Source organism: Schistocerca nitens, chromosome 1, assembly GCF_023898315.1.
Source record: "Schistocerca nitens isolate TAMUIC-IGC-003100 chromosome 1, iqSchNite1.1, whole genome shotgun sequence".
In the NCBI taxonomy this organism is placed as follows: domain Eukaryota; kingdom Metazoa; phylum Arthropoda; class Insecta; order Orthoptera; family Acrididae; genus Schistocerca; species Schistocerca nitens.
This window is the reverse complement of record NC_064614.1, coordinates 900,381,375-900,397,844: the sequence shown is the minus strand read 5'-3', so window position 1 is coordinate 900,397,844 and position 16,470 is coordinate 900,381,375. Positions and strand designations below refer to the sequence as shown.

The following is a 16,470-nucleotide window of genomic DNA, read 5'->3' as shown; positions in this document are numbered from 1 at the left end:
GAAATAAATGCACAAATTTCTTCCTCCAATACATCTAGATCAATAGCTTCAACCTTCGCAACTTCATCTGCTGAAACATCACCTTTACTTCCCTTTACAATAAATTACTCACTTACACTGATACGTAATAAAATTCATCGACACCTGACGAGACTATTGCTACGCCTCCTTCACGAATGCCTTCACATACTTCTGTCGATAGAAAATCACCTATAATTGGTGCTGCTCACTAATGCATCGTTAAAATTTGTCATACATTCTACGTCCACCAAATTCAGATCCACCTCTGCCGCTCTTCTGATCCCATTATTTTCCAGCACACATACATTCATTCCATCACTCACTTCCATTTCACAAAATAAATTTTTCAGGCTCTTGCATTCATTATCCAATCTCTCAACACATTTTGCTATATTTCTTGTGCACTCTTTATGGTTCGCTGCTTAAAATTATTCCCCATCATATTCTTATTTGTTATAACCTCCATCTCTAACGTTTGTGGCTTCATTGAAGAATTTTCAACAGTCACAGAACTTTTAAAATCACGTGTCCTTTTCAAGTCCGGCTTATTTCGCCATCTCCGGATCTGAGTTGCAGCGATCTCTAATACCCCGACCGCATATTCTGGCTTTGCATTTTGTGAGGCTCCTGCCCCTCATATCTTCGTTTCCAGTTTCGATTTCCATTCGCAGAATTCCAATTTCCATTTTCCCTTAGAAAGTTATTGCTACCATTCTGATGATAATTTTTTGGTGATTATTATGATTGTTGTGGATATTACTATTGTTCCTATTCTGACACCCATTTCACTGTCTACAGTTCTAATTACGTGGCGTGAATCTCAACACACGTTTAAGTCTCTCAATAAAATTTAAAAACTCCATAGTCGTGTCTTCAGCGTTGTAATCTTCTTCAGCATTCCAAGCGGAAGATTAATATGAGTCAACTTAACCAATTCACGTACACAAAAATCCGGCATCGACTCACTTCCGTATTTGAAACTTGGTCTGTTTAGGAACTCATTCTGAAGGCACGTTTGTTTCGCTTCTCTCCAGACTTTGTTGAGGAAACAACTCTCAAACACTTCATAGGTAGTAAATGAACCACTCACTAAATTTTCACGATTATGCATTGTCCTCAAGATTTTTTTAGCGAACTTAATGTTTGCCTCTTCCGATAATCCTCTCACAAAACCGTCTCTACATGCAGCAAGAAAATCGTCTGGATGGTATTTTCTATCATCTGCAAATCAGTTGTCGTTCTTGAATCAACCCATAGAGCACTAATCACAGTAGTAACCTGATTCGCTGCTAAAGAATTTAATTCTGCCCTCGTGTCTTTAATCCGAATTCTTAATATAGCCACCCAGCTCGTTCTGTATCTGTTCCGACTTTTCCCCTAAATCTTTTTCTGTTTATGACTCTGGTGTTTACCAGGACAACAAAAAATGATTCAAATGGCTCTGAGTACTATGGGACTTAACATCTGAGGTCATCAGTCCCCTAGAACTTAGAACTACTTAAACCTAACTAACCTAAGGACATCACTCACATCCATGCCCAAGGCAGGATTCAAAGCTGCGCCCGTAGCGGTCGCGCGGTTCCGGACTGAAGCGCCTGGAACCGCTCGGCCACAGAGGCCGGCCCATACAACATCCATAGAAATCTTGCCCATGTTTGCCTGTATAACTACTAATTTTTTTTATCAAACCCCCTTGAATATCTGATTTAATTTTTTCCACTTCATCTTTTACACTTTCTGTATTTGAATTGAGAACAGAATTTCGAAGTTCCATTTTTGTACTCACTATCCCCCACTAGATCGCATTTATAGAAAAATTTGCACTAATTGTAATGATGTATTGTCTGCAAGCTACTGCCCTCCCACCCACCCCCCTCCCCTCTGATTTGGACTATCTGCTCCATCAGTAAGTTCCATTTCCACACTCCCTCATTCAGACTGGCCTTCTCACATTATCTGAAACAAATGTATTGGGTGATTACTTAATTATTGGAAACCCCATCACTGATGATGACCCAGTGGGTTCACACATATTTACGCTATCTGCGCATGTACTTAACTCGTAGGTCGTGCTGGTACTTCTGCTGTTCTGCTACTACCGAATTTATAGAAGCTACCAGTGCCGATGCCGACTTGAAGTCGCTGCTAGTAACTCACGATGATGAGGCCGCCACTGCTGATCACACTGCCTTAGAAATCTCCGCTGCTGTTGACCGCTGCAGACTGGGACTCTGTACACCACCTTCTTCCCCTTTCTTGAAGTTCGAACTTCCCCACAGTTTATTTTTGTTGCCGATCTTCGCGCACGCAGCTCCTGCAAAGTCTTAAGCTCAGAGTACACATACAAACTGCCTATCATATAGTAGATTTGGGACATAGATCATAGAATATTGTAACATGTTAGAATTACAATTGCGATTCTAAAGGGATTAGATTCATATCCTGGATGAGCCTCCCATTGTGACAGTATCTAACGGTTAATGCTAGTGTAGTTGCTCTTCCTAACAGCATCCCATACGAGCAAACGAGATGCATCTTTGCCTGCAGTTACTCAACTTTAGGTACTTGCGCTATGTACAGCTCTGCTTAAAAAGAATAACTCGATATCATCATAGGGTCCAGTTGCACACTTTCGCTTTCACGCCCCACACCTACAGGCTGCATATAATAACCTTTAGTTGTGACCCTGCAGTCAAATAGGGTATGCATTGGCTACAATTGGGACTTAATAAAATACACAGAAATACAAAATAAAAGTTAAATGAATAATTTGTTAATAATGGTTCTGTTCTAACATTTGTAATTGATGTAGATGGCAGAGAATTATGTTGAACAATGTTTATTCAAAAAATTAAGTCTCAGATAGACAGGAAATGGTTCTATGAAATTCAGTTAACCCCTTAATACCCGAATAAATTTCTAAATGAAAGATAAAAATCAAAAATTGCGGCGCTTTAGAGATACCCGAAACACACTTGTCAAAAGTGTTGGTAGTTTCATGAAGAACCGGCACCAACTGGCACCGATATTCTAAAACAGTTAACCTTACAGTTATTAGCACAACAAAAAGTCCATTTCATAATCACAGTACACGAAATATTCACCAGCTCAGATCAGTTCTGAGTCCAACATGATGATTTGCAAATTAACACATGCCAGATGATGAATAGAAACTCGTACTCTGTGTATCCTCAGTTCTGTAATACAAATGGAAAAAATTAGATTCCTACTCTGGAGTACATTCATAGTTCTATAAAGTCCCTTCAAAAGTTGGAGTACTGTAGCAGCCATTCGCAGCGCAGAGTGTGTCACCGACATGGCTGCATATCACACATTACCTCAGGCAGGTCTCTCTCCCACAAGACTGTGTATCCTAGAAATTTTGTTAGGGTATGTTTCATGTGATGTCAATAAATACAAAGAGCGTTCAAAAAGTTTTGCACAGTCGTCTCTATTTTTTTTTTTTTAGTTTTTGCAGGAGGAGAATGAAATTGTTTGTGAACATACTTGGAACATTTAGCTATACATTGAGCCTACTCGATATAGCTTCCATCAGCTCTGACGCATCTGGCCCAACGTTCTCTCCACGATGCAAATGCACCTTGGTAAAATTCCGGGGATTGACTTTTACACCATCGCTTGACACAGGAAATAAGGTCTTTCTCCCTATCAAATGTTTTACGCGCAGGTGGGCCTTCAGACGACCAAAGAGGTAAAAATCAGAATGGAGCCAAGGCCTGACTGTAGGGAGGGTGAGGAACCATTTTCCAACCCATTTTCCTGATTTTCTCCTGCGTCGTAAGGGCTGCATGGGGTTTGGCATTGTCATGGTGTAGTCTGATGAGTTGACCCTGAAGCTGTGGTCTGTGGGTCTTTATGGCACGGCGCAGCTTGTCCAGTGACAAACAGTAAAGGTCCGAGTTAAATGTGGAGCCAGGTTCCAAAAAGTCAATGAAAAGGACACCACACTGATCCCAGAAGAAGGAGGCCATCACCTTTCGGCCTGCCCTTCGTGAGAGTCTTGGTTTCTTCTTCCGAGAGGAACCCGGATGACTCCACTCCATGGATTGGGTTTTGCTCTCAGGTTTGGACAAAAACAACCATGTTTGATCCTGGGTTATGACGCGGTCAAAACATTGTTTCCACTCTTCAGTAAATGTCTTCATGAGACCCTCGCACACATTCTTCCTCACCGTTTCCATTTCTCTTGTCAATAATCTAGGCACCCAACGTGCACAGATTTTTCTATACCCTAGTGACTGTACCACCTGATACCACACTACCCAAAGACAAACGAGTTATTTCAGCAAACTGTCGTCTTCTCACACATCTGTCATTTTGGATGACTTGATCAGTGGTCTCTTTATTCACATGACTCACTGCCGTCGATAGTCTACCGCATCGTGGAATGTCCAGTAGAGAGAAATCACCTTCTTTAAGCCTCTGCAACAACTGCTGGATACCGCTGCGATTCACAGTGTCCTCCCCATAAACAGGGAGCAACTTTCTGTGAACCAATGTGGCAGTGTCATCGCCGGTCTTGAAGAGGAACTCCATCACCGACCATTGTCGCAACCTGACATCTACTTCACGGTCAATTATGGTTTACCTGTAAGTAAGAGAAAATACTTTTATACACCAACTTATAGCAAAATGTTCCAAGAATGTTCGCAAAACATTTCATTCTCCTCCTGCAAAAAAAAAAAAAAAAAAAAAATTAGTGACGACTGTACAAAACATTTTGAACGTCCTTAGTACATACCCATTTCACTGCACAACCGTTATCAGAGCTGTGATGTTATGCCACTCTGCATTGTTGCCAGATTTCAAGGTGCCACCTCCACCTATGATGTCATGCAACATTTCCAGATATCCTACTCCCCTCCACCCAGCCCTCTGATGTAGGCCAGTTGCCCCACGTATTAAATAGTAGTAAATATAAGAATTGGTGGTAAATTCAAAATAGCCCAAATTTTCTTTGTACAAAATGGCGAAAAATTCAAAATTTGGCGGGAAATTCAAAATAGCCCAGTTGCCCTTTGTGAAAAAGTGTATGTTGTAAGTTATGAATGACGTGATGTATCTAATATTTGTTTCTACATTTTATCACAGGTGCTGTTTGACACCTTATTGATTTTACTAAGAATCTGTAATAGCTCATATTTTTTAACTCGATGTACAATATACAATGATTTCTACTTAGGATTTCTTAACTTTATTACTTGGATCTGTAAATTACTTCAAATAGTATGATGTCTTACGTTCGCTTAAGGTAAGATGTACGAGATATAAATACTTTTGAGAGGATCATTTTGGCACTCTTATGTGTCCATTAAGGTGTCCAAGAAATGAGTGTCGATTATGTTCACAGTCCTTTTTGTTCTTGTTACCCACTGTCACTATCTATCCACTTCAGCGAAATACTACTTGGCTAGACAGACATATTTTTGTATGTATAAACTGACATCTGTAAGAGGGTTCTTCTCGTTCATCAGTGATGATATAATTTTTCAAAATATTACGAAATCTGCATTTTTATAGGCTACTGTTCCATAAAAAATGTCGATAGGTTGGTATCTGTGTATAAGTACATAGCCTTCAGGTATTGATGATCTATGATACCATGCAGTCATTAAGTCTGCCAGCAGTTAAGAATGCCAGCAATAGGCTGTTCATCTTTCAATATTTTATGAAATTCGTAATTATTTCGTATGTTATTTTTATTATATCGTGTAAAATATTTCGTTATATTGTGTTAGTATGCCTTTAAGTGGCCTTTGTTTGCTGACTATCTGATATATATAATACATAAACTAAGTCTGGCACACCAGCAATATATGTTATGTGCCTCTTGCACTTCTGTCGATAGTTCTGCGGTGTTTGGATGAATGTGTATCTTTGAGATCATAACAGCGGCTCTTAGTTATCAAGAAGCTGTAGTACCTGGAGTACAGTTACCAATATGTCGTGTCAAGTTGTAATGTTTATGATGTGGATCCATTCCCAATGTAACGATGGAATATTAAGTCTACTTTGTACACATTAGGAAAAATAATTGGGTAATTAAAATATGTAATTCGTAATACCACATATGTAAGTAGAAATATTGCATGGTAAGTTAGTATGTTATTGTGTGTTCTGTAACAATGTGATACTCTCCCACATAGGTTTCACAGATGCTTCAAAATGACAGGTTATTGAAATTAGTTAATGGCACGATTTAAATAAAGATCACTACTACAGACCATGTTTTCTTCTGTTAAATATTTAGAGATCATTGATCCCCACAGAAAAAAGGAAGTATATAAGCAGAGTAGAGACGAATGGGGAATCATTCTAGCAACGACCAGAGCCGTGAATGGCTAAATTGATTAACATAAACGACTTTCACAAAGAGCAGACTGTTACAGCCTGGCACTGAGAAACGAAATGTTTTGTTCATTCACTCATTAAAACCAAATATATTTGTGCCATATTTCCATCCATTTATCAGCACAAATATTTGGTTCAGTATAATAAGTCGTCTGGAGATAATTGCTTTCTCCACTGGTTCCTCCTGTTTTTTTAAGAACGTAAACACTTGAATACTGGGAACAATAGTTGTTTTTCATTTATGGTAGTAATCGGAAATATTTATATTGAAGTTATGATCTCATTTTGGCCTTGCCACTTAATTAAAGCCCCTCATAATTACTGAATGAAATGAATTACTTGTATTTTTTATCTGAATTCAATTCATTTGTTAGTGTGATTACTAATGACCAGTCCATCCAGTGTTGCAAACGTAATTGAATTATAGCGTATACTACATTTATTGCTCTAGATTCAACAGTTTCATTTGGTGGCACTTCGTGGTCTGAGACTTTTCAGTGACATATTAGGAAGCTGAGAATAATTGAAGTAACAGACGCATTTAAGTGGTATGTAATGTAATCAGCGTGCTATAATAAACTTTTCAAAACAATTGTACCATTATTTAGAAGCGTTTCGTGTCACAATAAAGAATAATTTCATATTGTGGGCATCAAATAGCGTTTTTATAGTCGGTTGTTTTCAGCAGGATAAGCTACAATTACATTCAAATTCGACAGTACTTCTTCATGAAAACATCCTAGCTTATATCATTCGATCCATGAGTTTTCGCTCTTATTATTGTTGTTCGTAAGATCATTCGTGTCTCTTTGTCTTAGAATAACGCTTGGGAGGCAAAAATGTGATAAATACTTCATAAACTCCAGAAGAAAGAATAAAAAACTGTCCTTACGATGCATATGACATTAACAGATCCGTCCGGATCATTGGTGCCGCTCCAGCTGTGAAACGGTAACGATTCCGGCAGCAGTGAATGAGTGTCAGGAGCGCTCGTATTGAGTTGCGGGTACATTTGCGAGTAACATGCTTTAGAATGTGTTCGCACCTCTGACTATGTTGCAGAGAAGATGCCTTGTGGTGAGCTAATATTTGTAAGTTGCGGAGTACCAGGGGTTTGCGCTCTCGCTTCCGCATGTTGTTCTTCACGCGTGGCTGCTTTCTTCCGCTGACGCGCAGCTCGTAGCTCATGCTACACCTCTCTGGCAATAAAAAAAGACTTCCGCCATTGCTAACATGCCATTGTGATACGCAGTTGCTAAGGTTGTCTCCCTGTTCTACGTGTTGTGAGAATGTCTTCCTGACGGTTGCATAAATTTATCACTCTTACGTTACACTCCGAGAACTACAGAGTTTTGGCGTAAAAACATAAACAAAGAAGGTATTGAAATGATTGGCTGAAGTGTTAATGAAATTCTACAATTGCTACAGTTATAATCCTATCTTATCATTCACTGGCTGATACATTTTGTAACGTCATTTCATCGAAGTTATTACAGTGATCGCAGGGCGCCAGATGCCATGGCGTGGCATAAATAAGTTTAGAGCATCTCTCGAAATAGACTCATACATATAGACCAATTGAATCTTGAGAATTTAGTTCATCCAACTAGTAAATTTTTTAGGAGCTTATTCTCATTATGCAACCTCATAAATGAAATTTAGACAAGAATAAAACCCAACATGAGTGTCGCTATGAATGGCTACTTTGCGACCATTAAGCATGAGAGCGTTTTAAAGGAATGAACTATATGGGCTTGTAAGTTATGAGCACCTATAGTCGTCACTGGCTGCGGATGGTCCGTGACTCGTGTTAAGTCGAGTTTCCACATGTGACTCAAGTGGTAGAACAGTAAGTGTCATGATGCCTGATAACGGCAGTGGCGCCCTGTGCTGCTTTTTGCACATGTTCCTGTCAAAATAAATTTTAGTGACAATATGACGACAACTCAAATTATTCAGACGTTCATTGGTGTCTTCATTCATATTATGGCATTAGAACTGAGCAAGAAGAAAAAAAATAGTAAATTCTGGATGTAGAAGTGGACTTTTCGTGAAAATAACACAGGGCATCAAACAGATTTGTAAAGGAAATAGCACTCCTAAACGAAGGTCCATTCGTGAACCACATTCAAATAATAAAAACAAATTTGGAGTACTTGATGAGCTGCGTATCGAGATCTGTTAAGAAATCTGATACATCAGAGATGCAGTACTGGCTCGAGTGAAACCCAAGTGACACTTCGGTATTTGACACCTGGTGGTTATCTGTCTTAATTAAGTACACCACATCCACAGAAGAACAACTTCATAGTTCTTATATGACGTGTTGGATGCTGTTTACGGTGTCATGAGAATTCAGTTGAACGATAATGTTTTCACTCTTGCATGTCAGATCAGCTATTTAAATGTTACCGGTATTATAAATATTAAAGTTATTGTACACCGAATTTTGGTGTTACGCTTTATGCAAGTGCACTAAAAGACACTAAAATAGTTGGTAATTTCATATTCGTGTTCCTTTATTAAACGCTACGGTCAAGCTGAAAAAACAACACCGCCACCAGAAATCTTGTTGCTTCCTTTAAATTCACTGAACAAGTGTTCAGATAACGCGAACACTAGAACACAGTGATGGTCCTGCGAAATTTAGCCACGAGGTGACAGTCGACTGCGTCTAACCGCAGAGAGCCTGACTAGAGAGGTCCTGCAGTTAATCGGTTGTAGGAGAAGGGAAGTAGCGTCACAAGGTTAAAGCATCTTTAATTTGTAGTGACAGGTTAAAACCCAGCTATAGACACAGCTCACTCAGGTTTAGGTGGCTACAGAAAGCTGCCGCCTTGGCATCCGAAGGCGCTGATCTTCCGTAATACATATACAGTGTGATCCTGAACTCCATCGGCAAGATTTCGTAAGTTGCTGGATGTTTTTTGAGTTTTGCGGTGTAAGTGCCCTATGGACTCTGATGGCTCGTTACAAAGTATTTGCATTTCGTTTGATTTCGTACCACCATTTATATTTGTACCTTTATTTGATGAAAAAGTGCAGATGTCGATAATATTCGTTGTGTATCTTGTTTACAAATAAACCTGTTCCACTGATTCACGATACTTGATATCCACGGTAATGTCAGTGTGTTACCTGTTCACGAGATAGATTGAACACCATGGTATGCCACCGCTCCAGATTCTATTTCATATTAATGACCTCATTGACGTTACCACGCACATTGGGTTTGGGAACATTTGTTTGAGAATGCAGGGCACAGGTCGTGAAAGTAATTAGTTTAGTGACTACATCAGCAGGAACAGCACTCTTTCCTCTAGTGAAAAAGTAGAGCTGTTCATGAAATTAAATCGCGGCACGAATTAAACAGCAACATTGTTTCGTTATCTGCCTGGGAACAGAGGCGACGTCCACGCCTGTTAGGCGAGCGCGCGTCACTTGTTATGTACGGTGGCGCATGGCGAGACCGGTAGATCCACACATGCGGCCGAGCCCGTTGCCATTACAGTAGCTTAAGGCCGTGAGTCGGTGCGCGCCGTGTTCATGGATTGCCTTTTAATTAGACTCATAACAGGAGCGGCCGTCTGGCAAGCACATCTGCACGCTGCCAATTCCTGAAAGTGGCCGCTCAGAAGAAGCCCTGCGCTAGCCAACAAGATGAAGGATCTACTTGCTAGACTTGTCGCTCCACTCGGCAAACACACAATTAAACTTGTAAAACACGTAAATTGTAATCACTCTTCTTATTTCGTCGCTTCCACTTCTCTCCTCTTCGCACTCCTCAGATCCGCGGAGGAGAGCGACAGAGCCAGGGAGGAATGGACGGCGGTGGCGACGTCGGCGTTGGCCGGAGCCGAGGGGAAGCGGCGGGTGGCGGCTGCTCGCCTCCGCCTTCGCCTTCAACTCTCAGGTAAGCCGGCGGCGGTGCGCCTTTTCCCTGAGAGCTCTGCTACAGGCCGCCTTTTTGCCCCGCCCGTCCCGGAGTGCGTGCGCCTATGTACGTGTCGCGCCTTTTCCCACGAAATGAGCCGGCTGTCACGGGTATCTACCGGAGCCACGTCTATCTTCGCTTCTTTATTCTTTCCTTTTTCTTTTTAGACCGTTTTTCGGTAACCAAAAAAAGATGCCTCCCACTTTAGGGCGCTCCAGAGGCGGGCAGGAGCACGAGCAGATATGGAGTGTCTCTTAGAGAAGAGCGCCTGTGTGCATTAGGCAGTGTTTGCCCGGCGCTCAGGTTTTGTCGTAAGGTAAATACGGAGGCAGCTAGCCTTCCTCAGAGCTCAGGCGGAACGGGGTAGCTGGAAATGACGCCGAATACTCGCAGAAACGTTCACTTTAAATCTCCTTCAAGCTGAACATGTACCTCTTTCGTACATGTGTTTTTTAAAATAATGTAGTGAGTTGCATACTCTATAGAGGACGAGATTGATCCGGATTGACCTGCAAATATTACTTAAACTAAACCTGTCTTGACCATTTTTTGAGATGGAGGGATGCTAATTCCATCTGCGTATAGAAAAATTTTGTAATACGCGTTTCTGCAATTTCTGCTTGTACATTTGACAATTATTTCTTGCGCTATGGAGAAAGTACTTCCGATGCGTCTTCGAAACTGTAGTGGTGATCACATTAACGGAGACTGGAACATTGGCAGATGCCTTTTCAACGCGAATCTGTACGATTTACATGTTTACCGTTTTGATTATTAATTGTTCCTTCATAATCAAAAACAACAGTGTCACGCTATAAAGACGTAAGTGAATGTTTTCATTACAGTTTGTGATTATAGTGAGTCCAGCGAAGGAGTCAGTGATTTCATAATTCAGTATCTCGAAAACTAAAAGAGTAACAAATTTCTTGTTGTGAAAGCTGTAACAAATTTAAGAGGAAGCTTTGAAATAGTTCGAAAAGCTGCTAGCAGATGGCGCCATAATCGCATTGCGTAGTGCGTTTAAATTGAGAGCCGCAGATCAGAGTTAAAACGCAGCTTCTGCTGCTTACGAAGCGAGTCATCCCTGCAGGTCTGCCGCCTATTCTCGTCGGTGGAAGTCCCGTTCATTGTCGTCTTATGGCACACTATCTCGGCGTCACCACCGAAAGCCATCATACATGCGCCCACTCGTCCAGGAGGTGAAGAAGAAAGCCAGGATCAGACCCAGCAAATTCTACCCTTTGCTCAATCTGGCTGCAGTCTTCCGTCGAGGCTGGGTGTAACCCCGTACAAGGCGCTGCTCTGCCCTTTACTCGAGTATGCTGCCGTCAGTAGTGGGCCAACCCTATGTATCACCCCACTCTGCATTTTTCCAAATTTATTCAAGATGGTGGATCCAAGATGGCGGCGATAGATACGGCAACGTTGTAATGATGACATGGTGAGAAGTTCAAATTTTGGCGGGAAAATAGGTCAATTGGGATACCTCCACTAACATAAGAAAATGGTGGGAAAAAGGTCACTTGGGCTACCTCCACTAACCTAAGTCATCCGACCGCCACCTCTTCCTTGGAATTTGCGAGAAAAGGACTCAGCCTGTGCTAGGCTGCTGGATAGGATCGAAGTAAGTCTTTATTTTGCATGCAGTCCCTATTTCAACAATTTGACTCAGTAGCTCCATCCAGTGTGTTCACCATGAGGTGCAGAGTCCAACTGACCTAGTACACAGTACTGCCATCAAAGAGTGCTGCCATCCCATGGCGGTCTGGGGGAGGGGGGGGGGGGAGGGAATGGCAAGAAAAGTACTCAGTCTGTGTCCAGCTGCTGGAGAGAGGAAGGAGTGCACTTTATTTATTTTGGAACAATTTATTTAGGGACCGATTTCACGTACTTTATCTATTACACTGATAAAAACCACTTGCTCTGAAATCCTTGGGGTCATAATACAATGCCTACAGACCTGCAAACTACTTGCAAATCTCTGAAATAATGCCGTACACTGATGTGCAGACACGATAACAACCCGTAAATTGCAGACATAATGCAATGGACACCCTACAGACCTCCAAAATACTCGTAGATTACCGAAATAATACATGTAAAACGCTCTGCAGACATGGTCACTAATTGTAAACTGTCGAAATAAACCATTGCAAAGCATACAGACCTGCAAACTACTAGTAAATTACCGAAATAATGCAGTACACTGATGTACAGACACGCAAACAACTCGTAAATTACCGATATAATGTATAGGACAGCCTACAGACCTGTTCACAAACTCATGCAACAAACATGTTTGCTACTTGCGAAATTGTCAAAAAATAATGCATATTTAACGCTCACAACGCTTGAACAGCCGAAAATAATGCACTGCACAAACAATCATTGCATGTAAAATCGCTTTCGAACTATTGGTAAGAAATTCGACCATGTCATATCAATGAACTCTTCCATACAGAGCTCCAAGGCGTGCACGCCAGACTGCACACTCACGCCGCTCCCTTACATGAGACGCCTCTGGACCACACTCACATATTTTCCGTTACTGGCGCGATGCATTTGTACCTGCGGTCTACCAAAGACCTAATTGCTGAGCTACTCACCATTGTACGCACAGCTAAAAGGTTCTCAATGTTATACTGATGTCACATGTCTATGTAAATAACAACCAAGTCTTCCTCTGAATGCGCTATAGAAATCTGCTGCAATGCTTTCCCAGAATAGCACAGGATGCATTGTTCTACATCTACATCTACATCTATACTCCGCGAGCCACCTTACGGTGTGTGGCGGAGGGTACTTATTGTACCACTATCTGATCCCCCCTTCCCTGTTCCATTGCAAAGCATGCGTGGGAAGAACGACTGCTTGTAAGTCTCCGTATTTGCTCTAATTTCTCGGATCTTTTCGTTGTGATCATTACGCGAGATATATGTGGGCGGTAGTAATATGTTGCCCATCTCTTCCCGGAATGTGCTCTCTCGTAATTTCGATAATAAACCTCTCCGTATTGCGTAACGCCTTTCTTGAAGTGTCCGCCACTGGAGCTTGTTCAGCATCTCCGTAACGCTCTCGCGCTGACTAAATGTCCCCATGACGAATCGCGCTGCTTTTCGCTGGATCATGTCTATCTCTTCTATTAATCCAACCTGGTAAGGGTCCCATACTGATGAGCAATACTCAAGAATCGGACGAACAAGCGTTTTGTAAGCTACTTCTTTCGTCGATGAGTCACATTTTCTTAGAATTCTTCCTATGAATCTCAACCTGGCGCCTGCTTTTCCCACTATTTGTTTTATGTGATCATTCCACTTCAGATCGCTCCGGATAGTAACTCCTAAGTATTTTACGGTCGTTACCGCTTCCAATGATTTACCACCTATGGCATAATCGTACTGGAATGGATTTCTGCCCCTATGTATGCGCATTATATTACATTTATCTACGTTTAGGGAAAGCTGCCAGCTGTCGCACCATTCATTAATCCTCTGCAGGTCTTCCTGGAGTACGTACGAGTCTTCTGATGTTGCTAATTTCTTGTAGACAACCGTGTCATCTGCAAATAGCCTCACGGAGCTACCGATGTTGTCAACTAAGTCATTTATGTATATTGTAAACAATAAAGGTCCTATCACGCTTCCTTGCGGTACTCCCGAAATTACCTCTACATCTGCAGATTTTGAACCGTTAAGAATGACATGTTGTGTTCTTTCTTCTAGGAAATCCTGAATCCAATCACAAACCTGGTCCGATATTCCGTAAGCTCGTATTTTTTTCACTAAACGTAAGTGCGGAACCGTATCAAATGCCTTCCTGAAGTCCAGGAATACGGCATCAATCTGCTCGCCAGTGTCTACGGCACTGTGAATTTCTTGGACAAATGGGGCGAGCTGAGTTTCACATGATCTCTGTTTGCGGAATCCATGTTGGTTATGATGAAGGAGATTTGTATTATCTAAGAACGTCATAATACGAGAACATAAAACATGTTCCATTATTCTACAACAGATTGACGTAAGCGAAATAGGCCTATAATTATTCGCATCTGATTTATGACCCTTCTTGAAAATGGGAACGACCTGCGCTTTCTTCCAGTCGCTAGGTACTTTACGTTCTTCCAGAGATCTACGATAAATTGCTGATAGAAAGGGGGCAAGTTCTTTAGCATAATCACTGTAGAATCTTACGGGTATCTCGTCTGGTCCGGATGCTTTTCCGCTACTAAGTGATAGCAGTTGTTTTTCAATTCCGATATCGTTTATTTCAGTATTTTCCATTTTGGCGTCCGTGCGACGGCTGAAGTCAGGGACCGTGTTACGATTTTCCGCAGTGAAACAGTTTCGGAACACTGAATTCAGTATTTCTGCCTTTCTTCGGTCGTCCTCTGTTTCGGTGCCATCGTGGTCAACGAGTGACTGAATAGGGGATTTAGATCCGCTTACCGATTTTACATATGACCAAAACTTTTTAGGGTTCTTGTTTAGATTGTTTGCCAATGTTTTATGTTCGAATTCGTTGAATGCTTCTCTCATTGCTCTCTTTATGCTCTTTTTCGCTTCGTTCAGCTTTTCCTTATCAGCTATGATTCGACTACTCTTAAACCTATGATGAAGCTTTCTTTGTTTCCGTAGTACCTTTCGTACATGATTGTTATACCACGGTGGATCTTTCCCCTCGCTTAGGACCTTAGTCGGTACGAACTTATCTAAGGCGTACTGGACGATGTTTCTGAATTTTTTCCATTTTTGTTCCACATCCTCTTCCTCAGAAATGAACGTTTGATGGTGGTCACACAGATATTCTGCGATTTGTGCCCTATCACTCTTGTTAAGCAAATATATTTTCCTTCCTTTCTTGGCATTTCTTATTACACTTGTAGTCATTGATGCAACCACTGACTTATGATCACTGATACCCTCTTCTACATTCACGGAGTCGAAAAGTTCCGGTCTATTTGTTGCTATGAGGTCTAAAACGTTAGCTTCACGAGTTGGTTCTCTAACTATCTGCTCGAAGTAATTCTCGGACAAGGCAGTCAGGATAATGTCACAAGAGTCTCTGTCCCTGGCTCCAGTTCTGATTGTGTGACTATCCCATTCTATACCTGGTAGATTGAAGTCTCCCCCTATTACAATAGTATGATCACGAAACTTCTTCACGACGTTCTGCAGGTTCTCTCTGAGGCGCTCAACTACTACGGTTGCTGATGCAGGTGGTCTATAGAAGCATCCGACTATCATATCTGACCCACCTTTGATACTTAACTTAACCCAGATTATTTCACATTCGCATTCGCTAATAACTTCACTGGATATTATTGAATTCTTTACTGCTATAAATACTCCTCCACCATTGGCGTTTATCCTATCCTTGCGGTATATATTCCATTCTGTGTCTAGGATTTCGTTACTGTTCACTTCCGGTTTTAACCAACTTTCCGTTCCTAATACTATATGCGCACTATTTCCTTCAATAAGCGATACTAATTCAGGAACCTTGCCCTGGATACTCCTGCAGTTTACCAATATTACGTTAACTTTTCCTGTTTTTGGTCTCTGAGGACGGACGTTCTTTATCAACGATGCTGATGTTCTCTCTGGTAAGCCGTCAGGTATTTTATCGTTTCGCCCAAGGGGGGGTCCCTCTAACCTAAAAAACCCCCGTGTGCACGCCACACGTACTCTGCTACCCTAGTAGCTGCTTCCGGTGTGTAGTGCACGCCTGACCTGTCTAGGGGGGCCCTACAGTTCTCCACCCAATAACGGAGGTCGATGAATTTGCAACCATTATAGTCGCAGAGTCGTCTGAGCCTCTGGTTTAGACCCTCCACACGGCTCCAAACCAGAGGACCGCGATCGACTCTGGGCACTATGCTGCAGATATTAAGCTCAGCTTGCACTCCGCGTGCGATGCTGGTTGTCTTCACCAAATCGGCCAGCCGCCGGAAGGAACCAAGGATGGCCTCAAAACCCAAGCGGCAGGCGTCATTCGTTCCGACATGTGCTACTATCTGCAGCCGGTCACACCCAGTGCGTTCAATAGCTGCCGGAAGGGCCTCCTCCACATTACGGACGAGACCCCCCGGCAAGCACACCGAGTGCACACTGGCATTCTTCCCCGACCTACCCGCTATTTTCCTG

The 16,470-nt window shown here is 41.9% G+C and overlaps 1 long non-coding RNA gene across 1 annotated transcript in view; it reads left to right on the top strand.

Annotated features, from left to right (window-relative positions):
* The window catches only part of LOC126192236 (uncharacterized), a 473,949-nt gene extending 463,652 nt beyond the window's left edge, over positions 1-10,297 (top strand). Inside the window, exon 3 of the long non-coding RNA XR_007538476.1 lies at positions 10,182-10,297. This is a non-coding gene — a long non-coding RNA (uncharacterized LOC126192236). The remainder of the gene's footprint in view (positions 1-10,181) is intronic.
* Positions 10,298-16,470: the final 6,173 nt, after the last annotated feature.